Raw genomic sequence first — 16,709 nt, 5'->3', positions numbered from 1 at the left:
TAATTTCTTCTACGCGAATGGGAAAGACACATTTTGGCACTTGCCTTGTTCATCGTGTGCCGTTAGAACAGTGCGAGTCCGCACGTTATTCAAGGAAGGTGTGCCCAGCAGAACAACACTAGGGCATATGCGAGGCACATGTTCTACTTTTAATATGCACACCACATACGTTCATGTCATTCTGCTGTGCACACGACGAATAACCATTTATCAGTCATGTAAGTAATCTATATGCCAGTATATTTAACATCACAGACAAATTTGGTAAAACAAGCATGTCCATTTTCTATTTGGATGTGTGCCACTCAAGGCTAGTGGGGTAGGAAGACAAAGAGAGAGAGCAAGAGAAGACATTACTTTGATGCTGGACATTTGTTCATTCTCTCTTTATTGCCCTGTATTGATGAATCATATTTATTCATGTGTACTGTTTGTGCATCTATACAATGTAATTTGGAGGATTTGCATTATGATAGCATCCAATCAATCTCACACAAAAGTCACCAATGTTCTTCATTTACTGTGGTGCATGATACTGGAAGTCACTGTTTTTAATAGTGTGTATATATACAGTGCTCACCAGTTAATCGGGAACCACTTTAGTCCAGAAAAAAACTGCTAGTATCTTGATTTTAGTTTTGTTTTAAGCTACCAAATTATGACAGTAGGTAGAGAAAATATTACTTTCCCACAGAGACAATTTTTTTTTAAACTTGCGTCGGGCAACCCAAATGACATATTTTGGTCCATTTCAGAGAATTCTAATCGGTGACATTTTCTGGTGTTTTTTACTGGGTGGTCACATATTTATTAATGTATATTAAGAGTTTTAATGCAAAAAAAACAACAACAAGAAGATGTATCCACTTTACCAACTTCAGATATTTGAGATTGAGGCTGCAAAAAATAATAATAATAATGATATAGGTGATGATTTTAATAGTATATCAAAATATTGTTATTCAACAAGAGTGCAGTGTTATTGAAATATTTTTTTTCCTGCCTGATGATGACCTAAAACACTTATGTTCAAGTGTCCTACAACATTTAATTAGATAAAACATGAATGTTTAGTGTTCATGTTCTCTTTGTATTGGGATTTTTATTTGTAGTTCATTGTCACATTGTACATTTCAAGTGCAGTGATGCTGTCTGTTATGTGCACCAGTTAAGATATGTTCTTTCAATAACTGATAATTCTTAATCCTTTCAATGAAAACTAATCTGTATTATCATCATCATCTTCAGAAACATCTATAAACTCAAATGTTTCATTAATGATCCTATTGTAAAGCACATTTGAACATGTATGTTCATGGAAAACGTGGTATATAGATATATTGTTATTATTGATATTACAACAGAAAATCATGAAAAAAAAAATATTTTTATGAAGGTAATGGTATTCATACTGGTTTATGTTATAGCAAAAACTGCCTTTAATCAGTGTGGAGTTTTGTTATCTTGAACTATGATGTGCAATCATTTCCCTTTGACGTTCAGCTGTAAAATGTATCATGTGTTCCTGTACATGCCATACTTGTACTCTATAGAGTGTGATGTCTGTTTCTACTGATTGGATGTCTGTTTCTACTAATTGGATGTCATTCCCAACCTACCCTGAAGCTACTATAATCAGAAAATTTACATGAACCAAGAAATGAGAGAGTGATCCTTAAGAAGGGTTCCCACTATCGTGCGATCCATTGCGAACGCCACGATTGGACATTCGTAACTGATCGTGGAAAATTTGTTGAACTCGTCTGAAATTTCACGCTTGGATACAAGGTTATGCGAGTCAATGCGTGTTGGTACGCTTGGATGCGATATGGTCACGATTGGTCTATTTCAAGCGATACAATCTGTCACGATCTGGTCTGCCGTTCAAATACGATCCGACAGGATTGTCCTGATTGAGTTCACGATTGGTACCGATCTAACATGACCATTACGATCAGGATCCCCAATCTGGTACATGCAGCAACGTACTGATACGTTCCAATCCGAATACCGCGAACCAATACGGGCTGCTGACATAAGATACAATATCTTTTACGATCGGGATTAGAAGCGACCCTCATTTAAGGCGCGATTGGACCCGAATAGGAATATTACAGTCCGGCTGACGATGGATTTCATTGTTTCCCTTAAATTTTGCAGAGTGATTAGGCCTATCAATTTTATCCACAACCATTGATGATGGCAAGGCTTGACAGGTTGACGATGATGACAACGTAACCTTTGCAGTATTGCTAATGACGATTATGTTATCAGAGAGAAAGCAGCACCCAGGCCAGCCATAATCTCAGATATTCCCTCGTCTAATATCAAACGCAAAGAAATTAATAGATTATTAAATCGACATGCTCACCCTCCCCCATCACAAAAAAGAATGAAATAATGAACCCAAATACATAAGATCAGATGATTACCCCTCTTCCCCAGAAAAAAAAAAAAACCACAGCAAGACAAAATGACCTTTCTCTCCAATACATGAAGAAAATGATTATATGATGAAATGGAAGCCAAGAAAGAGGATGGGATCATTTTGAATGTTATGTAACATAGTATTATGTGTTATATACACACTCGATATAAGAAAGTTGGCCAAATGGATAGTATTGCTGTTCGATTTCATATTGGCAAAGTGTATGTATCATATGCCTTTTTATTTCAAAATTTCGTTATCTCATGGGTTATTAAAAGTTTGGTTTATTCGGCTTGATTTAGCGTTTTACTTCACAATGTTTAACATAACTGATACACACACATAACAGAAAAGTGACTCCCTAATCAAAATGATGTCACTTTTCAACAAAAAAAGAGGTTTTACGCAAAACTATTTCGCAGAGGTATATTGCTACACTTATTGAATAACTAACTGTGAAAAATAATAAGAGTGATCTTCATTGTCATAATCGTACGGATGATCTCACATCCCTGACAATGGTCATTTTTACATTTGCAGTAATAATGAGAGTTGAAAATAACCATTTTCCTCTAGGATTACATGCTCTACCAAACATACAAAAAAGACATTGAAAAGTGTCAAAATAGATGTAAAGGGGTCAAACGATGACTGATGAAACAACAACTCTTTATTACTATGTACAATACACAAACAGCAGGATACTGCATCCAAAAAAAAAATACTCTGTAATGTACTTTTAAAAATTAACCATTTGCCTTTGATATGTACCCATTCAAGCACGATTCATCAAATTATTCTCATCTTTGTTCTGACGTTCGTCAATACGTGCAGACATACAATTGCCATTTTATTTTTGCTCATTTTTTGTTTTCGTTCCAAAAGTTATCCCATATCCTGTTTTGTGTGTCTGCATAATGGTAATAACAACTCATTAATGAAAACATCATTAACATAATGTTTGAAAACATCTAAAAATCTGTAATACAACTTTCATTTTATGAAATCACTAAAAAAATGATTTTGATAATGTACCTTGAAAATTACGACAATTAAACCCCACACCATCATACAATTTACCGGTTGGAAATAATAATCTAAAGATGCAGGCTACCACCTATCAGAATACAAAATAAATTAATTTATGAGTAAAATAAGGGCAAATGGGCAAAAATAATAATAATAATAAGCGGAAGTGAAGTGAAAAAGTCGATCCCGATCAACACGATTAAGCAGCATGATTAGAAGAGATTTGCTGCGTTTAGATACGATCCTAGACGATCTGATGCGATGATCACGTTCAAAAACTAATCGTGTTAATCGTAGAAAATTTTTGAACAGTCCGAAATTTTCCTAAGATTAACGTGATTGCCACGATTGATCTTAAGATCTGATACAATCTGATAAGACCATCACGCTTGCTGCACGATTAAGACCACGATTTCAATCGTGGCACCAATCGTGATAGTGGGAACCCCGCTTTAATAAGTAATGTTTTGTTCATATTCCCTGTTTATGTGAAGGCTTTCCCTCATCATCACTTTGTGTGATATTTTGTTTTAACCCAGGATGATGACTACCCAACAACTTCAAGAGGGGAATCCCCACCCTTACCAGCTGTGTCTACCAAGGAGAGAGGAGGCCCAAAGGATGAGAGACATGTGATGGGGGCACTGTCAGCCATGAGGAAACAGCTGGCCTCTGAGCAGCAGAGGATCCAGAGCCAACTAGATAAACACCGTGATGTGAGTTTAGGGCCCCATTCTGAACAATTTAATTACAGAGTCCTGAACCAAACATCAAGAATCTTCTAAATTCCCTTTCACATCTTTCTGGGCAAACCTGCTTGTGACTTAAAATTTTTTCAACCCGTAAGTCCCTGCAGATGGCCACACATGACAGTACCTAGTTTAAACACGTATCTCACCTGGAATTGCCCATGGATGCGCATGCAAGTCCTCTTTACCCACAGCCAAGTTTAGGCCGTGTCGCACCTTTCCAGGCAAGCTACACAGGCTTCATGCATGTAGGGATTTTCCAGCATGCAGGATAATTTCTGCTGGTGGATAAAGGATCTGGCCCAGTGTCATGTGCATCTTAACTGCTGGACACATGCCACTTATATATTATGTTCTACTTGGGTGTATTCCATGTGACCTCAGTGTCGGGGGCTTGGGGGAGCAATATGAGCTTACAACTCTGGGAAGGAATCCCTCTGAAGCACTACATGTGTTTAAATGGCAGAGGTCCTGTCAGAATGTCATTGTCTTGGCCGCAGCCAACCCTCAACTAACCAGCAGCAAGGCAGTAACTGACCCTCAACAGGCACTCTATTTGCTTGTGTAGCTCACTCCACACCCGCAGAACTGACCAGCTTTACAGTTGTTAGCAATATCAACACAATTCCTTGCCAGTAAAATGCTCATATTATGCTCGTTAGAATGCTCGCAGATGACATGCGTTTCCGGCGCAGATGGGCACAGGTCCACATACAGGCAACCTATGTACTCCAAGTGTGTTAACTGCCTCTGATTTGCAGCAGCTACAGTGTATATAGGCCTCCTACTGGTGTTCTGCATGGACCTCTGCTGGCACTGCCCCTGCGACTCAGGCGGAACAAGTTTTTGGCTGCTTGTAAATCGAACTTGCCTGCACACCTCCGTTCAACTACAGGCGAGATACGTGCTACATGTAGGTATATGTAATCTCGGGTGTGGGCCATCTGCAGGGACTTCTGGGTAGCAAAAATTGTTCCCTGCAAGTCACACACAAGGCTTGCTCAGAAAGGTGTGATGGGCCTTGAGCATGCTCAAAACTTGTTCTGGATGAGTCTCAGGGGATAGCCAGAAGTCCATGCAGAACACCAGTAGGAGGCAGTAGAGGCCGCATCTTCAATCAATTCAGTTCACATTAATATTCATTCTTTTTCCAACGGAATATAACATAAAATAAATCAGGAATCATATCATAGGCATACATTGGACTGTGCAAAGTATTAATGATAGTTAACAAATAAAGATATGCATGCATACCAGCAAAATACAGAGTTACGTTGAGAAAAAAAAAGAGAATTGAGAGGTCCACTTAAAAGCATGCTTGTATATTGTGAACCACTCCAAAGATTCTTATGAATACTTTAATGCTTATTCACAAGTACTTATAAGCACAAAAATAAATCAAGACAGGACGGAACAAAACAGGACTCAAGAACATGACATGACTTGACTGAGGGTATCTTGTAGGCAACTCCCACACAGGTAACACGCAGTTGTAACGTAGGTACTTCGCAGTGCTTGTATGTCGGCCATAACTAAAGACGGATATTCGAAGCTCTCTAGTGCCACCCACACATGTGACACGCAGGTCACACAGAATACACGCAAGTATAACATGGGCGTCACAAGGGGGGGGGTGCGTTGGGTGTGAACGCACCCCCCTTCAGATCCTTGTAAAAACAAAAAAAAAAAAAAAAAAAAAAAAAAAAAAACTTCAGTCTGCCAACGATCTCAACGCCGGACGCTAAATAATTTTTCTTTTCTGTTTTTTTTATTTTCTTATTTTACACCAGGGACAAAAAAAAAAAAAAAATCGTGGGCAAAAACAATTCTCACCCCTGGTTCTGGCAGCACTGCTTTTATACATATCTACTAGTATTCTATACAGTGTTTACTATTCATCGACCGTACTGTACATCCGTACGGTACGGAGCACGTACACGTTTGCATGTACGTGTGCTACTTACAAGTATGTAGGGTCTATGTACGTTACTTCTGACCAATCTATATTGCAAGCCCAAGTGCGAGCCTTAGCCTCATTAAAAAAAAAATGGAGGGGCAAGTATATCATTTTGCTCAACCCTCCCCCCTCCATAATTCCAGAGACGAGAAGATTTTCTTACTTTTTTTTGACAGAAAAAAAAATTGCCCCCATAAGAATATTGGAGGGGCAAGCATAATGATTTTGCCCCCCCCCCCCCCAATTAATAATTCCCGAAATGAGAAGATTTTCTTGCTTTTGAAAGAAAACAAAAATGTTGCCCCCATAAAAATATTGAAAGGCAAGCGCACCATTTGCCCCACCCCACATAATCATAATTCCCGCGATGAAAAGATTTTCTTGCTTTGTTGTTAGAAATCTGTCCAATTATTTCACCCAAAAGCAGTGGCATAACCACGGAGGGGGGGGGGGGTGCCCCCCCAATCCGCTGGTAAAAAAAAAAGACTTACCAAAATAGTAATTCGAGGGTTAGTAAACTGCTTTTGAATGAAAGGGTGATCAAGAAATAAGATATTTTTCTATGATTTCTTTTAACCATAATCAAATAGGTATATAGTGTGAAACATTGTTCAAAAAGCCCGGAGCCGACAAATGATTGTGATTCAGCGTGATTCCTGGTTGGCATTCTACATATAAGCAGGATGTGCGCAGTGTACTCAGAACATCCGAACGGCAAAAAGAGTCGCTGCAATGTTGCGCAATGTGATGTAGAATATACACCTTTGTACCTTACGCTTCGTTATATCAAAGCTAGATCATTGATTTTGCAGTGTTGCTTTACATACTAGTCTAAATAGAAATGTCTTGCATTGCCAATAAAAAGACTTGACCTGGGCTAATTCCTAACTTTTCTATGTATGTAGTACACACACACAAACAAACACGCACAATTAGGGGATGCTCTAAAGCGCAGATTTTGGACATCCTTCCCCCGCTTGGTCACTTCGACGCCACCTCGCTGGTCATACCTCCCCCAGTCATGAACATAAACCGACACCCTTGACTACCAGTGGCAGATCCAGGGGGAGGGGTGCACCCGGCGTCCCCCCCCCCCACCCTCTTAATTTCCGAAGCGACAAAGTATAGCTTCAATTGGCAGTTTTGGGAATGTAAAATGTCAAAATTTTCAAGCTTGCTCGCTCCGCTCGCTCGCATTTAGTCGTAATGCCATTCTCCTGAAGTTGCTGCCAGTACTTGCCGGCAGTTGCACCCGGTGCGCCCCCCTTAATTTCCAAAGCGAAAAAAATATAGCTATACAAACGGCAGTTTTGGGACTGTAAAATGTCACAATTTTCAAGCTTGCTCGCTCCGCTCGCTCACATTTAAATTCTCCTGATATTGATGCCAGTAATTGCCAGCAGTTGCGCCCGGTGCGCCCCCCTTAATTTCCAAAGCAAAAAAATATAGCTATACAAACGGCAGTTTTGGGACTGTAAAATGTCACAATTTTCAAGCTCGCTCGCTCCGCTCGCTCACATTTAAATTCTCCTGATATTGATGCCAGTAATTGCCAGCAGTTGCGCCCAGTACGCCCCCCTTATGATTTCCAAAGCGAAAAAATATGGCCAAAAACGGTAGTTTTTTGACTGTTAAATGTAAAATTTTCAAGCTCGCTCTCTTCGCTCGCTCGCATTGAATCGTTATGTAATTCACCTGATGTTGCTGCCAGTATAATTGCCAGCAGTTGCGCCCGGTGCGCCCCCCTTATGATTTCCAAAGCAAAAAAATATGGCTAAGAACGGCAGTTTTTGGACTGTAAAATGTAAATTTTCAAGCTCGCTCTCTTCGCTCGCTCGCATTGAATCGTTATGCAATTCACCTGATGTTGCTGCCAGTAATTGCCGGCAGTTGCGCCCGGTGCGCCCCCCTTAATTTCCAAAGCGAAAAACTATGGCTAAAAACGGCAGTTTTTGGACTGTAAGATGTAAAAATTTCAAGCTCGCTCGCTCCGCTCGCTCGCATGTAATCGTTATGCTCTCCTGATATTGCTGCCAGTAATTGCCAGCAGTTGCACCCGATGCGCCCCTTAAATTTGAAAGCGAAAAAATATAGCTATACAAACGGCATTCTTTTTTACTGTAAAGTGTCAAAATTTTAAAGCTTGCTCGCTGCACTCGCATACATTTAATTATTATGCCATTCTCCTTATGTTGCTGCCAGTAATTGCCGGCAGTTGCGCCCGGTGCGCCCCCCCCCCTTTATTTCCAAAGCGAAAAAATAAGGCTCCAAATGGTAGTTTTTGGACAATGACAAAATTTTCAAGCTCGCTCTCTTCGCTCGCTCGCATTTAATTGTTATGCCATGCACCTGATGTTCAGCTGCCAGTAATTGCCAGCAGTTACGCCCGGTGCGCCCCCCCCTTAATTTCCAAAGCAAAAAAAAAAACCCAAAAATGTCTATGGCTGCAAACAGCAGTTTCTGGACTGCAAAATGTCAAAATTTTCGAGCTCGCTCGCTCCGCTCGCTCGCATGTAATTGTTATGCCATTCTCCTGATATTGCTTCCAGTAATTTTGTCGTTTCACACCGTCATTCCATAATCCATTTATGGGGGGGGGGGGGGGGGGGGGGGAGGGGACAACCCCCTCCCACAACCTCCCTCCTTGCTCGTTCCGCTTGCTCGGGCTCCGTCGCGTTTGTTTGTTTTTTGTTGTTCCATATTCCACATTTCAACAAATACATAAAACATAAACATCACAATACAAAAGCCTGGATGAATTGTCAAGTACAGCTTATAAGACAAAAAAACATATGAAATATGAGGAATCTACATAGAAGCATTGCTTGTAGTAGTAGAGCAGATAAGCCGAAGAATTGTGCAAAATTTGACTAAAGCATGAAACTTTCACCATTGTTAGTACATGCTATAAGATTAATTTTAAGATCGGGAGGTAAGTCTGAATTGACCTCTGATGACCTCTAGAGGTCAATGACCTCAAAATCTAAGAAAATTGATATTTTGCGTCATTGGTTAATGATAAACACAGTAATGATGTACTACAACTTAATTTTTGTCGCAGGGAAATTGTCTTTATGTTCCACAGAGCCCTGACAGGTTTCTACCTTTGACCTCTGCTGACCTCCACAGGTCAATGACCTCAAAATGTCAGAAAATTGATATTTTGCATCATTGGTTAATGATAAACACAGTAATGATGTACTAAAACTTAATTTTTGTCACAGTGAAATTGTCTTTATATTCCACAGAGCCCTGACAGGTTTCTATCTTTGACCTCTGATGACCTCCAGAGGTCAATGACCTCAAAATGTCAGAAAATTGATATTTTAATGCGTCACTCATAACTGAAACACGATAATTATGTACTAAAAACTAATTTTTGTAAGAGGAATTCCCTCAATGTTCCACTGAGCCTTTCGAGTCAGATTTCTACCTTTGACCTCTGATGACCTCAGATGACCTATGATGAGACCAATGACCTCAAAATGTCAGAACATTGATATTTGGTGCAATTGGTTGATGACAAACATGATTTAGATGTTATATTCATTTGTATTACAATTGAATTGTTTTCCTATTCCACAGAGCAAGAGAAATTACTCACGTGTCTCTACCTTTGACCTCTGAGGAAGGTGACAGGTCAATGACCTCAAAATATCAGAACATTGATATTCTATGTATAGTCAATGGTCAACTTCGTAATACCCGATGTACAATCATTTATGCTATAATAGAAGAATCTTGTCATTCCATGGAACATTGGTCATTAGCCTGTGCATTATATCCAACTTTGACCTCTCAGGACAATGAGAGGTCACTGAGGTCACATGTGTAGGCTTACCTGTATTGATGTTTGGCTTCATTGGTGTAATCGTAAATGCTTAATCATGTACAAATCACGCATTGACGTTTTGATCAAAGTATGTATGCATATTCCACAGAGCATTGGTTTATAGTAACAGGTCTCTGAAATGTGAGAGGTCAATTACTTCAGAAATAAAGCTTAAGTTTCTTGAGTGATGGCAGTGACCTCAAATATAACTGTTATGTTTGGGTTAGTTATGTAGACTAGCAAATATAGGCAAATATGGCCATTATCTCGACACTCGAGGAAAACAAGGCCCACGAGACTGATATACAGAGTGTTTAATCTATTCAGTGTAAGTCTCATAGATCTTTTCCCCCATTTGTCGGACTCATTATGGGACTGGTTTGCCTAAGTGTCAAGCTCATGGGCAATATTTGCATAGTTTCAAGCTGGTGGGCCTGTATTGGCCAGTGTAAAGCTGGTGGGTTGTTACAGTATGCCTGCGATGAATGACTCATGGTCCTGGAGTATACAGTCCACAGCTGCGACATCATGGACCATCTTGAAAACTTCGACATACTGTGAGGCCCAACATGCATTCCACATGAAGCAATCCTGTGTATTGCAACTAGCTATTGCCATCCGAGACCTACCCAGGGAATAGATAAGCATTCATGGCAAACCATGGAGAAAGCGGATTGTGCAAAGTATTTTGGAGTTCCAATAGGAGGCTCAGCTGGAATCAAATCGCCACAGCAGCTTAAAAAGGTTATACTTCAACCAAAGACTCTCTCCAGACGAAGATACGAGTATCATAAAGTTCAGGTGTTTTGCACTCCATGCCGCTCAGGACTGTCCTGGAATATGCATGCATCATCTGGGATCCATTCACCCAGGTGAAACATCATGAAGTTTGGAATGATCCAGAGAAGATATGCACTCTTTAGCTGCAATGACAATCATATGCAAAACAAGCAGTGTTACAGCCACACTTGAAAAACAAAACAAAGCAAAACAAAACAAAACTACAATGGCAATCCCTGTAAGAAAGTACAGCACCGGCAAATTCAGCGATGATGTTCTGCATCAAGAACCCCACAATATCCACTCTGCAGGAAGTTGTGGCTCTATTGCTGCATTCTTCAAAAAGGGCCAATGACCAAAAATGTCAGGCATCATTTGCAAGAACACAAAGTAGGCCTACTCCCAAAAAAGGTGGCAGCTACTCTCGGCCACTGTCTCTTGTATCTCTTTGAAACACTTCAGGAGAGAGATACTCAATATTCAGCTCTGTTATTAAAGATACATATGTCTCTCTTTTTGTTTTTGCATTTGTTTGTTGTTTTTTGCTTTATATAGCTCTTTGGATACCTTCTTTAACCAATTAAGAAAAGGCTCCATGGCAGAATATTACAAGATTACACAGTATAATGAAGAAGAAGAAGAAGAAGAAGGAGAAGGAGAATAGGAAACGAAATCTGCTGTCAATGATGCAGAACCAATACCAATCAGTTCCATGGCAGATCTTAGTCGGCACTGGAAAGGTTTGGATGTCTCTCTCTGTTGACAAAGGATATTCTAAAGCTCCAAGTAAGTCCATGGGGTGGTTTACATTGTCTGGGCATAGAGGGTTGGGTTGGGTATATGAGGATATGATGCTTTGTTATAACAATTAGGTCTGAGATATCTGTTTTTTATGTTTGTTTTGACCATCCCGCATGGATCTCCAACTAAAAGGAATGATAATGTGTTAGACCCAGCCGCCACCGTGTTTTTTCAATAGATTTTGATATTACAGTGTAGTTGAGAAAAAAAGTAACCGCTCCTTGTCCTAGATGGAAGTCAAAATTGAACTGTGTGTGGAATACTCTGCATACAATTTTGGACACACACACACACACACACAAAATGCATTTTTTTAATATGATTATTATTTCATAAGCAGCTGGCGATTACAAACCAATGAGACCAGACATCAATATTCTTACATTTTGATGCATATCTTTCAATATCCTCCAAAGGTCAGAGGATCATCGCTAATGTTCATGTGAAATGAGTACACGCCTTTTGAATTGCTCACTTTTATTGCTATAGAAATACACAATATGTGCATCATGTCAATCATCAAATATTGTATCAGTTTCATTTTCAGTCTTAGATTATTTTTTCTAAGTACAAATAAAATCGTGGCAAAGTAAACAACTTCCACATCAAAATATAAACGAGAATACTAAAAAAGAAATAGATGTAATAACGTGCAAGGCAAATACCAGGCCTACATCATCTTCAGGTGTACAGGTGAAGGAAATCACCTTATTGATAAACAATTTACTTGACTGGGATAGCGACCACTGAACAATATTGTTTCTTAAAACTCTCTCTTCTTTTCAACAAGTGGAATAAAACACATGCACATACCGGGGCATCAATTTGGAGGAGGGGTGGGGTGATGGTAGGGATAGTTGACCCCCACCCCATTAAATTCTGAGATGTGGACTATGTTTTGTTGTTGTTAGTTTTTGTTGCTGTTTTTTGTTTTTTGCTTTTTAGACAGAAAACTGCCCAAGTTTTTCACTTTAAGTGTGCATCGGATTGTTAAAATTTAATTCTGAAATGCAAAATCTCCCTTCTGTGAGAGGGGATATCTCCTTTCAATAGACTCCTTCCCCCTGCTTGGTTCCTTCCACAGATATAACATACTTTGGGGAATGATAATTTCCCTTATTCTATGAAAAATGTTTTTAAGAGATATCTTTATTTGAATTCCAAAGATGAAAAGGCTTTCCTATATATGCATGATTGTTCATTTTGGAGGGCAAGAGGCATTTGCCCCACCTCCCGAGAAAATATGGGAGGGGGAATGGTTGGGACATAAAACTTTGCCTCCAAGTATTTCCTGAGATGGAGATTTTTTTCCTTCACTTTTTTGACAGAAAATGAATTGTCACTGAACATTTCAGCTATAGTATGCACCAGATTAAAAGGCAGAATCTCCTTTGCATACCCCCTCCCCCACACTTTCGTTATGTCCCCTTCCATATACGCTCAGTGCTTTTGTCCCATTTTTGTTCTATATCATCACAAAGTATGTACTAGATCTTTAATTTCAGTTCCGACATTTTAAAGAAAATCCCTCTTGTTGGAGGGGGTAGTGTATCTTTCAATTAACAATCCCTCCTCGGTTTCTACTCTTAGATTTGGTACACTCCTTTTACTGATAATTTCCGAAATATTCCATCATAGATGTGTATACTAGATTTTTTTTTTACATGTCTATATTTACTTCAAAGGCTCCCTTGCGTGGGAAGGATTGGGGGACAGCCCCTTTCATACCCTCCTCTCGCTGTATCAACCTCTCCTCCATGCATTGATTATGGCTACACATTTGGGTATGGACTTTTTTTTTTCAAAATGGTAGTTCAACCAAGAGTGGCACGAGATCATTGAATTGCAAACAAAAGAATGCAAAAGTTCCATAATGTGGGAGGGGGATACCTCCACCCACATCCTTCTGTCGACTGGTCTCCCTCCATAGATGGCTGACTTACTACACCTTTTTGATACAAATTTCGAGGTATTCCTTCAAAAGTGCCTGTGTGCCAGGTCATTGAATCTCATTTCTCAAAATACAAGAGCTCTCTCGAATGGGAGTGGAATACCCTACCCTCGCCAACGCTGCGCTTGCTGGGTTCCCATCCATATAGACTTGGTACACCTTGGTGATCCATAATTTTCCAAATATTCCCCAAAACGTATGCATCAGATTCTTTAAAAAAAAAAAAAAAAAACTTCGTCTTTGGGAGGAGGGTAGGTGAGATGCGCCCACACCCCATCAACTTCCGTATAAGTGATGACGCACACATTAAACAAGAGCTACACTGAATCACTGATTTCAGGTCTAAACCTGCAAAAATCCAATCCCCCACCCACATCCTCCCCCTCCCCCTCCGCTTCATTCCTTTGCACCATGAACTTATGCTTTTACATATTTTCCAAGTTCCCCCCCCCCACGTGAAAACAGATCGACACCCCTTGCTCTGTGCACATACCCGACTTAGATAATTACCTAAAAAGTTTTGCGGAATGAGTAGCCACTTTTTTGGTAACAGAAATGCATGGTTTGTAAGCCCTACATTATAAACAATTATTAACTATTAACTATCGCAATATCAATATTAACATCCTCACATTTCATTCGAGGTATTTGACCTTGTGTGATTTTCATAGGTGAACGGTAATGGCTCGTTAATAAGCAGGGCCTACCAGTGCTCTCTAGAACATCATCATGTTTACCATTGATGATGCCAAACTATTCTGATACTTTGAGGTCATTGACCTCTCGAGATCATCAGAGGTCAAAGGCAGAAACTCGTCTGTGTGCCTTGGAATATGAAGACGATGTCATTGTAAACAGATATGCTTGTTTTGTACATCTTTACCATGTTTGACCTTTCACCAATGATGTCATACTTCAATATTCTGATATTCCGAGGTCATTGACCTCTCAAGGTCATCAGAGGTCAAAGGTAGAAACCTGTCTGCTCTTTAGAATATGAAGACAATTTCATTGTAAGACAGATATGCTTGTTTTGTACATCTTAACAATGGTTACCATTAACCAATGACATCACAGATCAATATAATATTTTGAGGTCATTGACCTCCAAAGGTCATCAGAGGTCAAAGGTTAAAACCTGTCAATGCTCTGTGGAATCAGAAAATGGTTTCCCTGAAGTATAGATGGGCAATTCCGCAGTTAGGTGGACATGACATGGATAAAAGAAATGTGCCTCTTTATCTTACTCTTTAATTTAGGTACCAACTAATGCCATGGATGTTCACCAATCATTAAGGTCTTTCAAATTCAGTACATTTTATTTTTCGTATTTATTGATTTCGCGAGATCTAAAACCATCATTTAAAATGTACATGTGGGACTGGGGATGCTGAAATTCACTTAAATGCAAATTACAGTGGGTTCCTTTGAAATTTTTTCCTCAAAGTTTTGCTAGTGGGTAAAAGATGAATACATTTAAATACTCCAGAAGTCATGTGACATTTTGTCAATTACAAAAGGGTGAAATGACCTGCGGAATTACTCCGGACAAATGTAACGTTACTAACCGTAACGTTACTAACCATGCTTTTGGGGGTCTAGCTAAAAAACAATTGGTCGAACTGCTAAAAAAATTTGTGTGAACATTTGTCATGATGCAATAATTAAAATTAATGCAACACTTTGTTTGAAGTGACTTGAATTTTTGCACACTTTTTGTTACAAGACATTGATTTTTTTGTCATGTCCTTTTTTCGTAACGTTACTAACCTGCCCTTTAAGTTGCCATAGCAATTCTAATATTTCATGGATTGTATTCATTCTTTTCTGTATCATAAACCTGGGAAGGATGAACATGTTTTTGACATAATTTTGACTTGAAATGAATATATGGTGATTTAGTAGTAAAAACAAATATCTGAATTTGTTCAAATGTAACGTTACTAACCGTGGAATTGCCCAGATGCATGTTTAGTGCAACATAACCACATATATCATTCGCAAATGTCTAAAAACATCGATTTTCAGATATCTAAAGTACATTGACCTCTGGAGGTCATCAGAGGTCAAATCAGACTTACCTCCCGATCTTAAAATAAATCTTATGGTATGTACTAACACTGGTGAAAGTTTCATGCTTTAGTCAAATTTTGCACAATTCACGTGATTTTGAGGGCTTAACTGCTCTACTATAGGGTGTAGATTCCCAGATGCGGATGTGAGATTATTTCTTACTTGGTTATGTAATTAAAGGAATGACAATTTGTGAATTGGAGAAATATAAACGCCAAAAAGTAAAAAGAAAAAGAAAAAACAAAGAAAACAATGTCCGCGGCACAAGACTTCTTGAGAGTTGCGTGATCACCCGAGCGAGGTACAAGTCAGATGCAGTGTACAATAGCAGAGATACCAAATGTGTACAAAGGAAGTTCAGGAGATAATAGAGAAATCATGAGCGAGGCACATGTTATAATCCATAATCGATAATGTCAGTGATGTGAAGTATGAACAGAGAATGTCGAAGAGGATTGAAGAATAGCTATAGATATGAATTCAGAAAAACTAGTTAAAGTTTATGCTTAAATGAATAAAGAGACTGAGATTGGATTATTTCTCTATCCAACTCATTCCAAAATTTAGGTCCTGTAGTGGTTATTGTGTTTAAAGCAGATACGGTTCGTACAGGAGAAAGATGAAAAGAATCTTTTTGTCTAGTAGGGTAAGAATGAACTTCAGTATTTTTGACAAACATCGAAGAAAACACATCAGGGAGACCACCTGAGTTTAATTGATACATAAAATAATGACCCGATATTAAAATGATATAAATCCTGGATCTTAAGTGTTCTACTGGAAAAGAATAAGACATTAGTGTGTTCCAAAAATGTGGCGAAGTTAATTATCCGTATAGCTCTTTTCTGTATCAATAATAAAGAATTAAGTCTAGTTGTACAGCAGTTTCCTTATGCCAGGATTCCATAACCTATATAAGGCAAAAATAGAGTAGAATACAATGAATGCAGAACATGTTTAGGAAAATACTGTTTTAACTTATACATTAACACCTACATTTCTTGATAGTAATTTACGCAAAGAATCAACGTGAACTTTCCATGTCAACTTACAATCAATATAAAGACCAAGGAATTTTATATATTCCACCTGGTTCAATTCTACGTCGT

The 16,709-nt window shown here is 38.9% G+C and overlaps 1 pseudogene; it reads left to right on the top strand.

Annotated features, from left to right (window-relative positions):
* LOC139721494 (uncharacterized) overlaps positions 1-16,709 on the top strand; it is a 188,909-nt pseudogene that overhangs the window by 110,087 nt on the left and 62,113 nt on the right.

This window comes from Diadema antillarum, unplaced genomic scaffold (assembly GCF_040938485.1).
Source record: "Diadema antillarum isolate AM-2024a unplaced genomic scaffold, OU_Dant_1.0 scf00000144, whole genome shotgun sequence".
Lineage (NCBI taxonomy): Eukaryota > Metazoa > Echinodermata > Echinoidea > Diadematoida > Diadematidae > Diadema > Diadema antillarum.
Note: the sequence above shows the minus strand (reverse complement) of the source record. Positions and strands in the feature narration are given on the sequence as shown.